This window comes from Cherax quadricarinatus, chromosome 58, assembly GCF_038502225.1.
Source record: "Cherax quadricarinatus isolate ZL_2023a chromosome 58, ASM3850222v1, whole genome shotgun sequence".
NCBI lineage: Eukaryota > Metazoa > Arthropoda > Malacostraca > Decapoda > Parastacidae > Cherax > Cherax quadricarinatus.
In genome coordinates this window covers 13,065,196-13,081,833 of record NC_091349.1, presented here as the reverse complement: position 1 = coordinate 13,081,833, position 16,638 = coordinate 13,065,196, and the positions used below count along the sequence as shown (strand labels likewise).

At 39.7% G+C, this 16,638-nt stretch overlaps 1 protein-coding gene across 1 annotated transcript in view; it reads right to left on the bottom strand.

The window, feature by feature from the left end:
• The window catches only part of AstA (allatostatin A), a 258,615-nt gene extending 242,294 nt beyond the window's left edge, over positions 1-16,321 (bottom strand). The window contains exon 1 of the mRNA XM_053790197.2: positions 16,081-16,321. The gene's annotated coding sequence lies outside the window, so the exon portion shown is untranslated. The remainder of the gene's footprint in view (positions 1-16,080) is intronic.
• Positions 16,322-16,638: the final 317 nt, after the last annotated feature.

Genomic DNA, 16,638 nt, shown 5'->3' with positions numbered 1-16,638 from the left:
TGACTTGGTCCTTGGCCTCTTTTTCTATATAATCTTGAATATTTACAAAGAGGTCTGACGTCAGTAGTCTCAACGGCTGGTGATATTAGTGTTACAGGGGAATGCTTCGTCTGTCGACGAATGTTTAGGCTCTCAGAGTAACTCAGGTAAGTAGCATATTATGTCGACAGCCGCATACGCATTCAAGGATGTCGAAAATTATTTTCAACATTCTTACAACGTATAGTAAGGTAAGAGAGAAGCTTATTGAATACTTACTGATAATAGTCCGTTTACAGTGTGTATATCCGAGAAAACCAGAGCTTACATGGCACTAGATTTAATAGAAACAAATATGTATTATGATACACCACAGCTCATCCTACATCAACATACATCATGAATGTAACAGTACAGTGACGGTCTTCTTCAAGTCGTGTAAATAAGTGCAGTGTTCATGGGGGAACGCTAGTCATACATCTCATTGGGAAAGAGAGGTGACCATGTTACTTCCACTGAAGATAGCTCTAATTCCTTGAATCAAGAGCCCTTCACCAGCATTCAGGCATCCCATACTTCCCCTCCCCTCCTCTGAAAGAAGAATTCTGAGAAATTAAATGATTTAAATGAGAATGCTCATTATTATTATTACTAAGCGCTTAACCCACAAGGGTCAATGGGAATGCTCAAGAGATTCGTCAGTTTCCACCCGAGAAGTGAAACAATGCGACAGGTTGGTGTAGGAAACAAATATTTTTGAAAATATTTTTTTTTTTTTTGTTTTCCGAACAAGTTTAACATGAAAAAAAATCCCGGCGTCCAGAGAACGCTAATTGGAGTTCCTCCTGCCTGGATTTACCAGGCTCACTTCCAAGCAGCAACTCAGAATAGAGAAAATACACGGAAGTAGGTCAAGCGTAATTTTTAAGAAAAAGTTTGTCAGTGTGTAGATCTGTCACTGTATACATCAGTGGTATTACATACCGACATACTTGTCGCTATATACCCTGAAAGAAAACCTCTGTATATACCCTGAGAGAGACACCACAACTTTCAGTGTATCAGCGTCTTGTGTTGATGTCGTAGCTAGGCCACTGTAATTATGTATGATGGAATAAGAATAAATAGGGAGAAGGCTGCCCTAGCGAGAGCCTAGGACACCGTAGCCACGTCGGGAGGGGATGTAAAACAAGGCCAACCTGTCACGGTCACTAGAAGATACACGTGTGTAATGAAATGCAGTAACCCCTTGGCCTGCTACCCCACCGTCCGGAACCCACCCAAGAGCTTCGTTCCGTCTCTGACTAGCAATCCTTCTGGGAAAGAATCACAACAGCGGCAAAAATCTTAACAGATTTTCGCTGCCGCTCGTACAGGAACTCGAACACAAGACACATCAAGAGTCAGTCATCACTTCCCAGTGCTCAGAGACCACAAATTACAAGAGAAAAGATAGAAATGCGTTTAATTAGGTCACCTTTACTGAAGGCGTTCGGTCCTCTGACTTTCATCACTTTAAATACATGTATTTTAATTTGATAATTGTTGACTTTCACTGCCTTCTTCCTATCGCAGACCCTGATTTGTAGAGGGAATGGGTCCAGGATGAGCCTTTCACTGAGCATATTAACATATCCTGGGTGGTCAGCCCACTTAGCTCTAAGAAGAGTACGTACGCTCTCTTTGGCTCACCCACCCGCCATTTCAGGGTAACTGACAAAGCGGTAACCGGAAGCTATGTCCTTTCTTTTTCTCGTAACCACGATGTTATGGTTGTGGTTCCGTACCGTGAGCGTTTACGTTCATGCACACGAGAGAGGGCAGAAATTTGTCCGCGGAATCCTAAAAGTCCAGCACACAGACTTCTGCCTTCTCAGAAGCTCTGATGTTAGGCTTTGCAAATGGTGCCTGCAAAGGGTATACAGACCTTCCGCGTGGCCTGGTACCCTCGGTGCTTCAACTCACCGCATTCAAAGCTTCAAATAATCCAGGACACATGTTTGAGATATGACAGTGTATTCCAGGTGGAGTACATGAATTGCAGAGCCCAGAAGCACCAGGTCTTCCTTTAGATGCAGTTGCTTAGACTGGAATGGCATGAGCATCATTCCCACTTTAGAATCTAGGTGCGGTCGCTTAGCGGTGTAAGGACCAGGCCCATCACAAGTGTTGTATAGATTTTAAACTTATGCCAGGGAGCTCTTTCAATCATTATTTACCTCTGGATTAGCAGTCTTAATAGGTCTAGCCAACGCTGGATGTTGCCCAAGATAGCGAATTCTCCGGCTGCCATCTTGACTGCATCATCCGCGGGGGATAGTAAAGAAAGGAGTTGCTCATTCTTTTGTATGAATGTAGTGGAAACAAAATCGGGTAAACCCAATCCACTGTCAGTAACTTGCGCATGAAAGTGCGTAATTGGGGTACCATGTATCAGATGTTGCAGCCTGTCCTACAGTTTAAACAGAAAGACGGAGAAATGCCAACGCTCAAAGAAAGATGATGTGTCCCGTCATGGGCTTCTGAGCTGCGGATGACGGAGCACCCGCAGCTCATCCTGTGATCTGTAGCGCAAGAACAGGATTACAGAGATCACAGTGAGTCTTTATGAGACTCCACTAGGCATAGTTACATCAGTATATATATTACAATCATTTCACATATTACAATCATTTTACATATTACAATTATTTCATAAAGCTAATATACACTAGACAATATGGAGATACGCTCTCAAAAATAAGGAACTTATTACCACTAAAAAAATGGTCATTACTGTGTTGCAGTCTCATTAAAAATCAATTCATCTGGTCAAGATAAAATGTGGATACAGTCTTAAGACTTTAGATATCTTATCATTAACAATGAAGTGGTTTACCATAAGTGTTTGGGCACAAAATAAAATGTTCCAGTGTATGGCCCTGTCTCTCTCCGCACACTTTCCATTTTATGTCATTGGCGTCTCCAAACCAACCGAACAGCCAGATACAGCCTAGCCTTACTCTAGCACTAAAGTCTTGCCATCTACTGAACTTTTTATTTTCTTCAGAGACATGTTTAACTTGGCACATCTCATTATGATGGACAAGTGATCTACTAGTTCCTAACTGGATTATTGCATTTTCGTTAAATTAGATAATTCACCAACTTTGTCACGCTGCTAGAGGCTTATGTAAGATGGAAGCCACAAAGCTAAACTCAAATCTCTTTCTTGATATTTGTGTTTAGCTTCATACACAAGCTTGCTACATTCAAGTTTCAGGTTATTTAGAGCAAGTAATGAATTATTACAATATTCGTCATTATAGTCCTGACACTGGTCTTAATCTTTTGACGACCCATTTTGACAAGAGGTAAGATTCATCAGGAAACAGGACGAGTGTTTCCTAACGCGGGTCTCAGTCATATAATGACCCACAACTGGAGATTTTGGTCATCTGACCGAAGCCTTCAGCTGGCTTACCCGTCTACCCATTTAAAAATTAAAATTAGTTTACAATAAGTATTGAGGAAACGGAATCATTTACAATTAACCTGTTTGAAATCGTGGTTTCAAAACGTTTGAGAGCAACAAGTACAACAAACAGCTCAGTTTGTAAGGTGGAAGACCAGTTAGAATACCAATACAACTCTGTATTAGAGCACCACCAGGCTAGTTTACGACAACAGCACTTCCTGTCCTCCCACTGTCAGACTTAAGAGCTGTCAGCGCATTGTCTGATTGAAATTTTTGTTTTCATGTTGTGTATTTGTTCCAGACGACTGAGTTTAAAATTATGTAAAAGATGAGGATTGTGCATGATTGGTTTCTTGTAATAGTAAGTAATATAAGAGGGTGTTATCTGGCAGGTTGACGGGGAATGTTGTTAAACATGATGCACTTTATATGGTCCAAACATTTTCATGCGTGTAGCATTTCTTTGACTCCATTTTGATTCACTTGTCCCACGACATAATTGTATGGTCTGGTGTAAGTCAGATGTATCCCGCTAGCAGATATAAGCTGGTTGTTTTGGTTATTTTCTTACTGATGGCTCACTGTAAGTAAATATAGCTCACTGTACGTTAATATTACCTGGAGTTTACCTGGAGAGAGTTCAGGGGGTCAACGCCCCCGCGGCCCGGTCTGTGACCAGGCCTCCTGGTGGTTCAGAGCCTGATCAACCAGGCTGTTACTGCTGGCTGCACGCAATCCAACGTACGAGCCACAGCCCGGCTGGTCAGGTACCGACTTTAGGTGCTTGTCCAGTGCCAGCTTGAAGACTGCCAGGGGTCTGTTGGTAATCCCCCTTATGTATGCTGGAAGGCAGTCGAACAGTCTTGGGCCCCTGACACTTATTGTATGGTCTCTTAACGTGCTAGTGACACCCCTGCTTTTCATTGGGGGGATGTTGCATCGTCTGCCAAGTCTTTTGCTTTCGTTGTGAGTGATTTTCGTGTGCAAGTTCGGTACTAGTCCCTCTAGGATTTTCCAGGTGTATATAATCATGTATCTCTCCCGCCTGCGTTCCAGGGAATACAGGTTCAGGAACCTCAAGCGCTCCCAGTAATTGAGGTGTTTTATCTCCGTTATGCGCGCCGTGAAGGTTCTCTGTACATTTTCTAGGTCAGCAATTTCACCTGCCTTGAAAGGTGCTGTTAGTGCGCAGCAATATTCCAGCCTAGATAGAACAAGTGACCTGAAGAGTGTCATCATGGGCTTGGCCTCCCTAGTTTTGAAGGTTCTCATTATCCATCCTGTCATTTTTCTAGCAGCTGCGATTGATACAATGTTATGGTCTTTGAAGGTGAGATCCTCCGACATGATCACTCCCAGGTCTTTGACGTTGGTTTTTCGCTCTATTTTATGGCCGGAATTTGTTTTGTACTCTGATGAAGTTTTAATTTCCTCGTGTTTTAATTTCCTCGTGTTTACCATATCGGAGTAATTGAAATTTCTCATCGTTGAACTTCATATTGTTTTCTGCAGCCCATTGAAGATTTGGTTGATGTCTGCCTGGAGCCTTGCAGTGTCTGCAATGGAAGACACTGTCATGCATAACACAGCATAACACAGGATATTAAATAGTGAAATTTGGTAGATGTGACGGGGTAGATATTAACTGTTACCGGAGAACAGATTGCTCAGTTTGTTCTTGAAACAAACAACCTAAGTCTTAATATTTCTATTTTTGAACATTTTATACAGTGGTAACTGTCGTGATATGATAATATCTAGTACGGTCTTAAACTTTATATGAAGTTTTTTCCCTAAACTGAGGGAAATTTTACAATTAGTCGTGAGGGTAATTTGGTTAATTGGGTTTAAAGTCTGTCGACTACTCAGAAGGTTATTTAGGCTCTATGTATTTCTTAAACGTTTCTCTCGTTGAAAATTTTGATAACTTTCAGAATGTATATATACTTATTTGCCACAATACTTTCCCTGAGATATTAAACTGAAGTAACGAATTGTTTTTTCGTCCACGACATCAACAGAGGTTTTCATACACTGGAAAAATCCAATTTTCTCGTAAATCTTAGAAAATGGAAAGTGAAGTTCTATATGTAGGAACAACTTTTATTTTCGATGTACGTGAACAGGTTGCTTAATATATTAGGTATGAAGTCTATGAATGTCAGAAAGTCACTAAGACTACATGTTACCTCTCAGTCTCTTCTTCCAAGTATGAATTATTGGACGAATTTTCCGTCGTGCATATTTGTGTGATCGAATTTTTTCATGAATTATAAATGCTCTTTTGGTTTAGGTTAGATTTATATAGGTTAAAATATATTACTCTATGTATAATTACCAGACAATAACGAAATCGAAAAAAAAACAGGTTAGCTTACATTCTGGCAGCGAATCGTATTGTGCATTTTCTCACGAACAATAAAAGAGGAGGAGGTTACACCTGTACATCACCAGTCAAGGAGACAAACCATAAAAAAAGAGGCTTAAATTCGATCGACACCATGCCCAGCCTTTCTAGGGTAGGGTAGGTGCCTGAGCCAGAGCTTACAGCTCACAAGACTGTCATTCCCAATATTCCCCTTGGGGCGGGGATGGCAGACCAGAGAGGCCTAGCTTCTCCCTACGAGCCCCGTGAGGGCGGGGAATGTGGCTAGGCCTGGGGACAGTTGGTCCCAAAGATGAGGAGGTACTTGTGCCTCCTCCCATGGGAGACTTAGGTCTCAGACACTCCCTAGACAGGGAGCCAAGGCCGGGCCACCACTTGGAAAAGGCCCGGGCCGGGAGAATACCTGCGAATCTTTAATAATAATAATAATAAGGCTTAAATTCTCCGTGTATACACACTGAGAGAAATAAACTTCCTCCTGTGGCGTGCTCCATTTTTATTAAAACGGTGCGAGACATGGCCATCTTACGATTTATCTATTATTTTACGAATAGCACTGGTCAGTCAGTGGAAGGTCTCGGTCAGATGACCAAAAGCTCCAGTTGTAAGTCATCATATGACTAAGACCCACCTCATGAAACACTTGTCCTGTTTCCTTACGAATCTTCTCCAACCTTATACACACACACACACACACACACACACACATATATATATATATATATATATATATATATATATATATATATATATATATATATATATATATATATATATATATATATATATATATATATATATATATATTATCACACTGGCCGATTCCCACCAAGGCAGGGTGGCCCGAAAAAGAAAAACTTTCACCATCATTCACTCCATCACTGTCTTGCCAGAAGGGTGCTTTACACTACAGTTTTTAAACTGCAACATTAACACCCCTCCTTCAGAGTGCAGGCACTGTACTTCCCATCTCCAGGACTCAAGTCCGGCCTGCCGGTTTCCCTGAACCCCTTCATAAATGTTACTTTGCTCACACTCCAACAGCACGTCAAGTATTAAAAACCATTTGTCTCCATTCACTCCTATCAAACACGCTCACGCATGCCTGCTGGAAGTCCAAGCCCCTGACACACAAAACCTCCTTTACCCCCTCCCTCCAACCTTTCCTAGGCCGACCCCTACCCCGCCTTCCTTCCACTACAGACTGATACACTCTTGAAGTCACTCTGTTTCGCTCCATTCTCTCTACATGTCCGAACCACCTCAACAACCCTTCCTCAGTCCTCTGGACAACAATTTTGGTAATCCCGCACCTCCTCCTAACTTCCAAACTACGAATTCTCTGCATTATATTCACACCACACATTGCCCTCAGACATGACATCTCCACTGCCTCCAGCCTTCTCCTGGCTGCAACTTTCATCACCCATGCTTCACACCCATATAAGAGCGTTGGTAAAACTATACTCTCATACATTCCCCTCTTTGCCTCCAAGGACAAAGTTCTTTGTCCCCACAGCCTCCTAAGTGCACCACTCACCCTTTTCCCCTCATCAATTCTATGATTCACCTCATCTTTCATAGACCCATCCGCTGACACGTCCACTCCCAAATATCTGAATACATTCACCTCCTCCATACTCTCTCCCTCCAATCTGATATCCAATCTTTCATCACCTAATCTTTTTGTTATCCTCATAACCTTACTCTTTCCTGTATTCACTTTTAATTTTCTTCTTTTGCACACCCTACCAAATTCATCCACCAATCTCTGCAACTTCTCTTCAGAATCTCCCAAGAGCACAGTGTCATCAGCAAAGAGCAACTGTGACAACTTCCACTTTATGTGTGATTCTTTATCTTTTAACTCCACGCCTCTTGCCAAGACCCTCGCATTTACTTCTCTTACAACCCCATCTATAAATATATTAAACAACCATATATATATATATATATATATATATATATATATATATATATATATATATATATATATATATATCCAACAAGTCGGCCGTCTCCCACCGAGGCAGGGTGACCCAAAAAGAAAGAAAATCCCCAAAAAGAAAATACTTTCATCATTATTCAACACTTTCACCTCACTCACACATAATCACTGTTTTTGCAGAGGTGCTCAGAAGACAACAGTTTAGAAGCATATACGTATAAAGATACACAATACATATATGTATGTATATATATATATATATATATATATATATATATATATATATATATATATATATATATATATATATATATATATATGTATATATATATATATATATATATATATATATATATATATATATATATATATATATATATATATATATATATATATATATATATAAGAAAAACGAAAGTTTTCTTTTTAATTAAGTAATTTATTACAGAAGACATAACTAGCCCCTTGTTTCCGTCATTATAGTTGTCACTTACGACACACAAGACTTACGGATGAAGAATTCTTTTCCACTTCCTCAGGATATGTATCTCGGGAGGTATATTTCCCCAGGATATGTATCTCGGGAGGTATATTTCTCTTTGTGTATATGTACCGGGTGTTTATTTTAAACCTTTTGTTTTATTAATTGATTCTTGTCTGATGGTAAAAAGGTACGTGCAGCCCTAATGACCCGAGTATAACTGATAGGCTTTCAACCCATTAACCAACAAAGAGGTGTATGTTTCTAGGTATATATTCGCTGGATTAACTTTATCCCTATTTTAGAAAAAAAAAATATTCTTGACAGGTGACATGCAGCCTTCATGTTCGTCGTGTGCGGATAGGCTTTAAGCCCATTTAACTGATTATACTGTGAGTCGTTTTCATCTATACAACGAAAGGTGTAAATCATCTTGCTTCTTCTCACTCTTTTTTTCCTCTCTCATTTCTCTCCAACCATTCCTACCTTTCCATTTTTACTCTTCTTCACCTTTTAAACTATCAAGGCTACCGATTCCATGGAGGAAGGCTTAGCTATATAGGCCCTGATGCTGACGTCTTCAGGCTTAAACTGAGATATTTCATTCCGTATCAAGTACAACGCATTCTGCGTGATGACGGGGGAAACATGGCTAGATTTCGATCCCACTATAAAACTATCATATTGAAGAAGGTAACAGCACACTGCGGGTGTTCCCACCACATAATTCATAAATAACTGGGTGGTCACGCAATGAGGGTGTTCCCACTATGTAACTCATATAGAATTTAGTCGCACTGGGTGTTCCCGCTATGTAACTTTCATATAGAATAATGTAGCCACACACTGTGGGTGTTCCCACCATGTAACTCACATAGAATTGTGTAGCCACACACTGGGTGTTCCTAGTATGTAACTCGTGTAGCTACACTGTGGGTGTTCCCACTATATAACTCTCGTATAGAATAGGCAGTATTACACTGCGGGAGATCCCAAGTTATTAAGTAAATTAAAAAATATCTCTTGTGAATTTCCCCTTCTCTATCCCTCCCTTCTCTCCTCTCTTCCTCACTCCATCCCTCCGACCAACCCTCCCTCCTTCCTCCTTCCTTCCCTCCCTCTCCTACCTAGTCATCTTACACCCAGCAACCTGTTGGACAAACTTCTTCCCCCGAGCATGTGTACAATCAGGGAAAGCTTTTATTCCGAGCAGAAATATTTTTCACATTTAAAATGAATCTTACTGGAGGATAAATATTTAAGTCTCCCTTAGATTCGCTTCCATCTTGGAAAAAAAGTTAGTTAATATTGTAAATATAAGACACTTTAGGTAAATTAATCTAATTTTGGTTCGATCAATTTTCATATCTTTAGTTTAGATCATCAGGTTAGTTTTGGTGCAAAAATACAAATAATATATAAAATATTGCATAACTTAATTTAGTTGTTATCGCGTGACAGGAAAAAGTCTTCAGGTGATTCCAATAATTTCACCATCATCGACACCATGCCTATCGACACCATGCCTAACCCTTCTAGGGCAGGGTAGGTGCCTGAGCCCGAGCCTTTAGCTCATAAGACTGTCATTCCCATTTGCCCCCTTGGGGTGGGGATGGCAGACCAGAGAGGCCTAGCTTGTGGCTAGGCCTGGGGACAGTTGGTCCCAAAGATGAGGAGGTACTTGTGCCTCCTCCCATGGGAGACTTAGGTCTCAGACACTCCCTAAAGAGGGAGCCAAGGCCGGGCCACCACTTGGAAAAGGCCCGGGCCGGGAGAATACCGGCTAATCTTTAATAATAATAAACACCATGCCTAACCCTTCTAGGGTAGGGTAGGTGCCTGAGCCCGAGCCCGAGCCTTTAGCTCATAAGACTGTCATTCCCATTTGCCCCCTTGGGGCGGGGATGGCAGACCAGAGAGGCCTAGCTTGTGGCTAGGCCTGGGGACAGTTGGTCCCAAAGATGAGGAGGTACTTGTGCCTCCTCCCATGGGAGACTTAGGTCTCAGACACTCCCTAAAGAGGGAGCCAAGGCCGGGCCACCACTTGGAAAAGGCCCGGGCCGGGAGAATACCGGCGAATCTTTAATAATAATAACCATCAAAGGAGATATTTGTTACATCATTAAGTCTTCTTCACTTAGCGTAAATAATCTGAGAGCTGAATTTTATATATTTGTGGCTTAATGACCAAACATAGGCCTACCAACCCATTAGCTAACCAACCTCATAATTACTTCGACATTGATTAGGTTTTAGATTTTGTGTAGAGAAAATACATATCCAGGGGTATAAAGATTGGGATAAACACGTGTGTGTGTGTCTGTGTATATTATGGAATAAGATTTTTTTGACTACTGATATACAGACGATATACTGCCTTAAAGACCTTTGTGTGGTCGATAATTTAAACCTGATAATCCAGCCAACTGCTGGTTGGGTAATCTGGTTTAAAGTATCGACTACTGTTGGCTAATTGGACCAAAAGCTGAATATTTTCATCCCAAATACTGGCGAATTATTTTTAAAATAAATTCTTAAGTGTATATGCAGAGATATACATCCATACACGTGCATATACACTTCGACATCAAGAGAGCTATATATCAGAATATATCCAAAGTATATGTTAGGTAGGTTTGTCAGGAAACAGGGCATGTGTTTCCTGACGTTGGTTTTAGTCATATGATGACCCACAGCTGGAGCTTTTGGTTATCTGACCGAGGCCTTCCGCAGGCTTACCGGTCCACCCCTTTAAAAGTTCTGATCATAGTTATAATCAACAAATTATAGACAACAAAATGTACTTTAACAGAACAGCTGCATCTATCTTTATAAATATAACTGATCTATGTTAAATATATTTCAATTTAAAATATATTTTTTAGTTATTTGATGCTTGTCTTAACTTCAGTTAATTAATAAATGTGCAGGAACTCTGGTCAAAACTTAGTTTATTCGTTTGATTTTTACAACATTGCGTTTGTTAGGTAAAAGGACACAAGTTCAACTAATGTAACATTTTATTGTGGCAACGTTTCGCTCAACGTTGCCACAATAAAATGTCACATTAGTTGAACTTGTGTCTTTTTACCTAATATATTGTCGGTAATTCTACCAGCATTAATATAACATTGAGTTTAAAGAGAGTTCCTTGGAACACCCAGCCATAGGTAGGATGTATCACCACCCCACAGGATGCCACCCACAACAATCTTCTAACACCAGGTTCCTAGCTACTGCAAGGTGAACAAGGGTAGGGCTTGTTCATATATCTTAACCCACCATTTATTGAACCCGGGTCTTTGATTGTGAGCTGAAGGAGGTTACCACTACGCTAGAGCTCAATTAAAATGAACATTTTAAGACCTGTCGACGACACGGGGGATATTGAGGCAGCAATCTGACTACTAACGAACTGGAATATATAAACTGGAGTAAGTGAAGTGATTTTACAGATTTGGCGAGCTGTTGAGATGGGAGTAATTTGAGATCTATGAAGGGATTCAAGTTAGCCGGTAAGACGGACATGAGTTGTGGAGTTTGGCATTATGATGCCGAGCACTCTGAAAGACGAGTGATGAGGCATTTAGATCGATCAATAGGTCGTTATAATAGTCTGGTTTTAGGACAAGTATGGAGCAAATGTTTTCCTTCTTTAGATCTATCTACCGTGATGACTATATATATATGTATATATATATATATATATATATATATATATATATATATATATATATATATATATATATATATATATATATATATATATATATATACACGTGTGTGTTTTAGTGTGTGATTACTGTTTACACGTATGTTCTCACAAGTCCTATTACATATCTTACCTGCACCTGTTAAGGTTAGAATCCTCTTCGTTCATTGAGGGGCCACTAAATCTGTACTGATTCACACGTCGCCTGAGATAGAATTTAAAGCAGTCAGATTCGGTCCATGGAAAGGAAGAAATAGCTCTAATTCCTTGGAGCAAGAGCTCTTCACCTTTGAGAGTGATACAATAGACTAACCGGACCGAAACTCGGGTTTTAATTTCCCAGTGTTAATTTTAAGGCCTGTCGAGTGAAGATGGGTTGTCAAGAATGCGGGTCACCTTGTCAGGAAACACCTGCCCTATTTCCTAACTAGAAAATAACAACCACAGATAGAACATCAAGCGATTTATCTCAAATTTGTGTGTTAGTAAGTGTTGTAAATGGCTGCAGCCACGATGCTAGCTAACAAAGGTTAGGTTAGGTTAGATACGCCGAGTCTTAGGAATGTGACCTGCCACTGGAGCTTTTGATCACCTGATCAAGGCCTTCCACTGACTTACCCATCCACCTCTTTAAAAATTATAGTTATGATTATAACCATTACATTCCTTGTATGTAGCACAAAAACATGCATAATATTCACCAGGAAAGGTGTCATAACACGGATCTTAGTCATGTAACATAAAACGTTAGGTAAGATTTGTCAGGAAACAAGAAAAGTGTGTTCTGACGCAGATCTTAGCCATATTATGGTATAACGTTGGTCAGGAAACAGGACAAGTGTTTCCTGACGCAGGTCTTAATCATATTATGACTCGCAGCTGGAGCTTTTGGTCAGCTGACTGGGGGTCTTCCACTTTGTAGCACAAAAACAAGCAAGGTAATATGTTTGGTTTAGGGACTGCTGTTTAAGAGCATTGTGTTACATAATTATGTAAAGTATCCAATATTAATTGGGTCGTGCAATAAAAACTGCTGTATATTGAGCCTATGGATTTTTTTTTTGTAATGAAACCTGACCTTACGAAATCAGAAGGTAAACTTTAGATTGTTAGTTTGGTTTATATTAGGTTAGGTTTGTTACTACGTATGATAATTGTACGCATGCAACGCTCTTGCCTCACACACTAAGTGTCGAGTTTCAGTCCCTGGTATGCGTGGAAACGACCGTGTTTCCTTATACCTGCCCCCTGCTCATCTTGCAGTATGTAGGTTCCTGGGTGTTAGTAGACTGTTGTGGGTCGCATCCTGGGGAACAAAATTGAAGGACCACAATGGAAATTAGACAGTCTTCGATTAACGAACTGACTTTCTTGGGTTATCCTAGGTAGCTAACCCTCCGGGTTAAAAATCCGAACAAATCTTATCTTACTTTCCATAAAAAAAAATATATTTACCATTTACACGAAATGCAAAGAGATCTTTTTGTTTAGGCACAACCCGCTTAATATCGGAGAATTTCCATTATAGATAACTTAAGTCCGCTGTACTAAATATTACCGACCCTTAACCTTTCCACTTAAAAACAAACTATACTCATTACAAATAAGCGGCCTAACACACTAATATTAATGCAGTTTGCCCTACAAACATCACCAAAATAAATTACAGTTAACCTCTTAATAAACTGATTTTCATGTATAACTAACCCAGAAATTTACTGTTATTAAGCGTATCGATGACATACAAATAGCCAGCGACAAATCCATTACTTAGCTAATATTTTTTTTTCTTATGCAAGTATTTAGGCGTTAAAGCATGCATATTGCTAGATTATTATTATATTGAAATGTATATTACAAAAAACATTAGTTGAATTACCAGTTAAAAACATCCATCATTTACAGCGGGTCAAAAACAAAGGTAATACTACATTGTTCTAGAACAATGTATTACTCATATTATTAAAACAGTCAGACTTGTAAATGGACATTTAATGAAGTAAAGTCTTTAATAATAGAATGTTTCACCTACTAGTGGGCAATAAAGACCACTTGCGGGTGAAACATCGTACTTATCAAGACTTCTCTTCATTGAAGAATTAGACATGTGCAACATCTGGGTACCTTTACCTGTAGACGTTTCACCAGCCAGTGGCTTTAACATTACAAGGACATAATGTAAACAATGTGGTATGATTTGTTTGCAATCGTGTTATTACGATTTCGTGAGTCATGATTCACCATAATTTTTAAAGGGGTAGACCAGAAAGGCCTCGGTCAGATGACCAAAAGCTTCGACTGTGGGTCATCATACGACTAAGACCCGCGTCAGGAAACTTTTGTCATGTTTCCTGACAAACATTGTGTTGACGTAATCAGTCCCTCAGTCTTGGAGGTGGTAAAGAGCACAGTCTGAAGTTTCTTTAGATTACGGTGCTCATCACCATCTCCAAAGCTGAGGGACTGATAACCTAATTCTTTGTAAATAGCTTTACATTCTTCACACTACGTTCTTGTATTGATAAAGCCATTGGATGGCGAAACGTCTACAAATAAAGATACCCAGATGTTGCACATGTATCTAAATCTTTCTCTTATTCGTATTGTATACCATTCAAGTACACCTCTACGTTAACCATTTACCACCTCATTACGCTTTCATTTATTATAATAGTTATATTAATCTTTAAAAATAAGTAACACTAACACTTCTGGAATATTAGCCGAGTTACCCGTTAAAAATAACACAGAATATCAGTTGAGTTACCCGTTGAAATGGTGATCCTATTGCAAGAATATTACCTGAGTTATCCGTTAAAATAAACTGTCCATTCGTCTTGAATATTAGTTGAGTTACCCATTAATATAAATGATCTTGATGCAATTATTATAATCAAAGAAAGCGCTAAACCGACAAGGGTCATACAGCGCTTGATTTTGATGCAAGAATATTAGTTGTTTACCCCATTACCCCTCAAGGGAGGTTCCTTGACGATGGTGAGGGGCTCTTGATCTAGGGAATTGATCTGTGCTCCAGTTCCCTGAATTATGCCTGAATACCTTCCAAATCCCCCCCCCCCCCACAGGCGCTGTATAATTCTACGGGTTTAGCGCTTCCTCTTGATTATAATAAGAAAATAATTACCCGCATTAAAATAAATATTCTTATTGCAGACAGACCCCAGCAAGATCTTTATTAGTACGACATTTCGCCTACATGAGACCTTAACGCATATGATAAAGTCTCATATAGGCGAAACGTCTTTCTTTATTAAAGAACATCTTTATAGTTGTGTCTTTTTACCACCTTAAGTCTACGACAAACTTCATGGACACTCATATTAACATGATACCTAGAAGAACAGACGCCGTGGAAAACAACACTCGTGTACAGTCGAGGACATTTATTGAAGGTAACGTTTCGCCCCGCATGGTTTCATCAGCTCTGGTCTTGGACAAGCGTTGCACAGCAACCTTTAATAAATGCCCTAACTGTCATTTTCCTCAGCTTTCTGGTCGCCACCATTTACGAGTAAGAAATGTTATCCGGCAGGGCGTCACAACACGGTAAATCACTTAGAACACCAACCCAATGGAAATAAAGTCACTCTGGCTTTTTTTAGGGGTTATCCAGGTAATTTACACTTACGTTACTAAGTATGATAATTATACCTGTATCTGGACTTAAATAAACTTACACCTTAACGTGCAAATTAACCTTTATTCTAAGTTAACATTTATATTTGCAAAGTAAACCGTTCATTTGAATAGGTTAAATAAAACATTAACCACGGTGATAATAATGGCTAAAAACTAATGGTTAATCGAGAAACTTTTTACGTGTAAATCTTCTCTTCCCACAAAATGGAAGCTAAACTCGGAGAAATATATTCACACCTGAGGTAAAATATTTATGTTTAAATTAATTGGAGTCGTCCAAAGGAAGTTATATCATTCAGAGCAAGACACATACTTCAAAGATAACCTCGTCTTTCAAAACTACGTCGATAAAAGTGAGCTACGTTGTTTAAAGTATGCCCTGTCGCATAAAGCAAAGCCCCGTCGTTCAAAGCTACGTCGTTCTCAGTACTCTCAAAGACAGTAAAGTCATCCTTACCTTGTTCTGCTGAAAATCTGGGCGAGGAGAAGTTGTCTTGGCGTTGAGAAACTCCAATGTTAAGTTGGTTTGATACGCGAAAACGCTCAAAGAATATTACGGTTGAGATGGAACGGTGGATGAGGGAGGAGGGAAGAAAAAGGGGAACCTAGGATAGGATGAGGCTCTTTATCTTTGTTTTGTTTGTTTTTCCTTTCTGTGAGATTACTGACGATGGGGAAGCGTCGACACAGTCTGCCCCGTGTGGAAGAGAGAATGTGTATGACGGGTGCAGGTTCCAGACCTGCCTTATATACCCTCGGCCGCGCAGTCAACCTCCCGGTTTCATCTTCGCGCGTTTTCTCTTTCGCTGGAAGGTCGCTTACTCCCCGCGCTGCCTTGATTTTCTAACCCATTTCGGAAAGAGCATTCATCTTTTCGAGAGAATTTAGAAAAGAAATACGAGTCGGTCATGCTTCAGAGGTTTATTATTTTTTCCTAAAGTAACCACCATTCTTTTTTAATAATATATCACTAAATGAGACAAAAAATAAGTGTGACGTAGAATTTTTGAGGGAA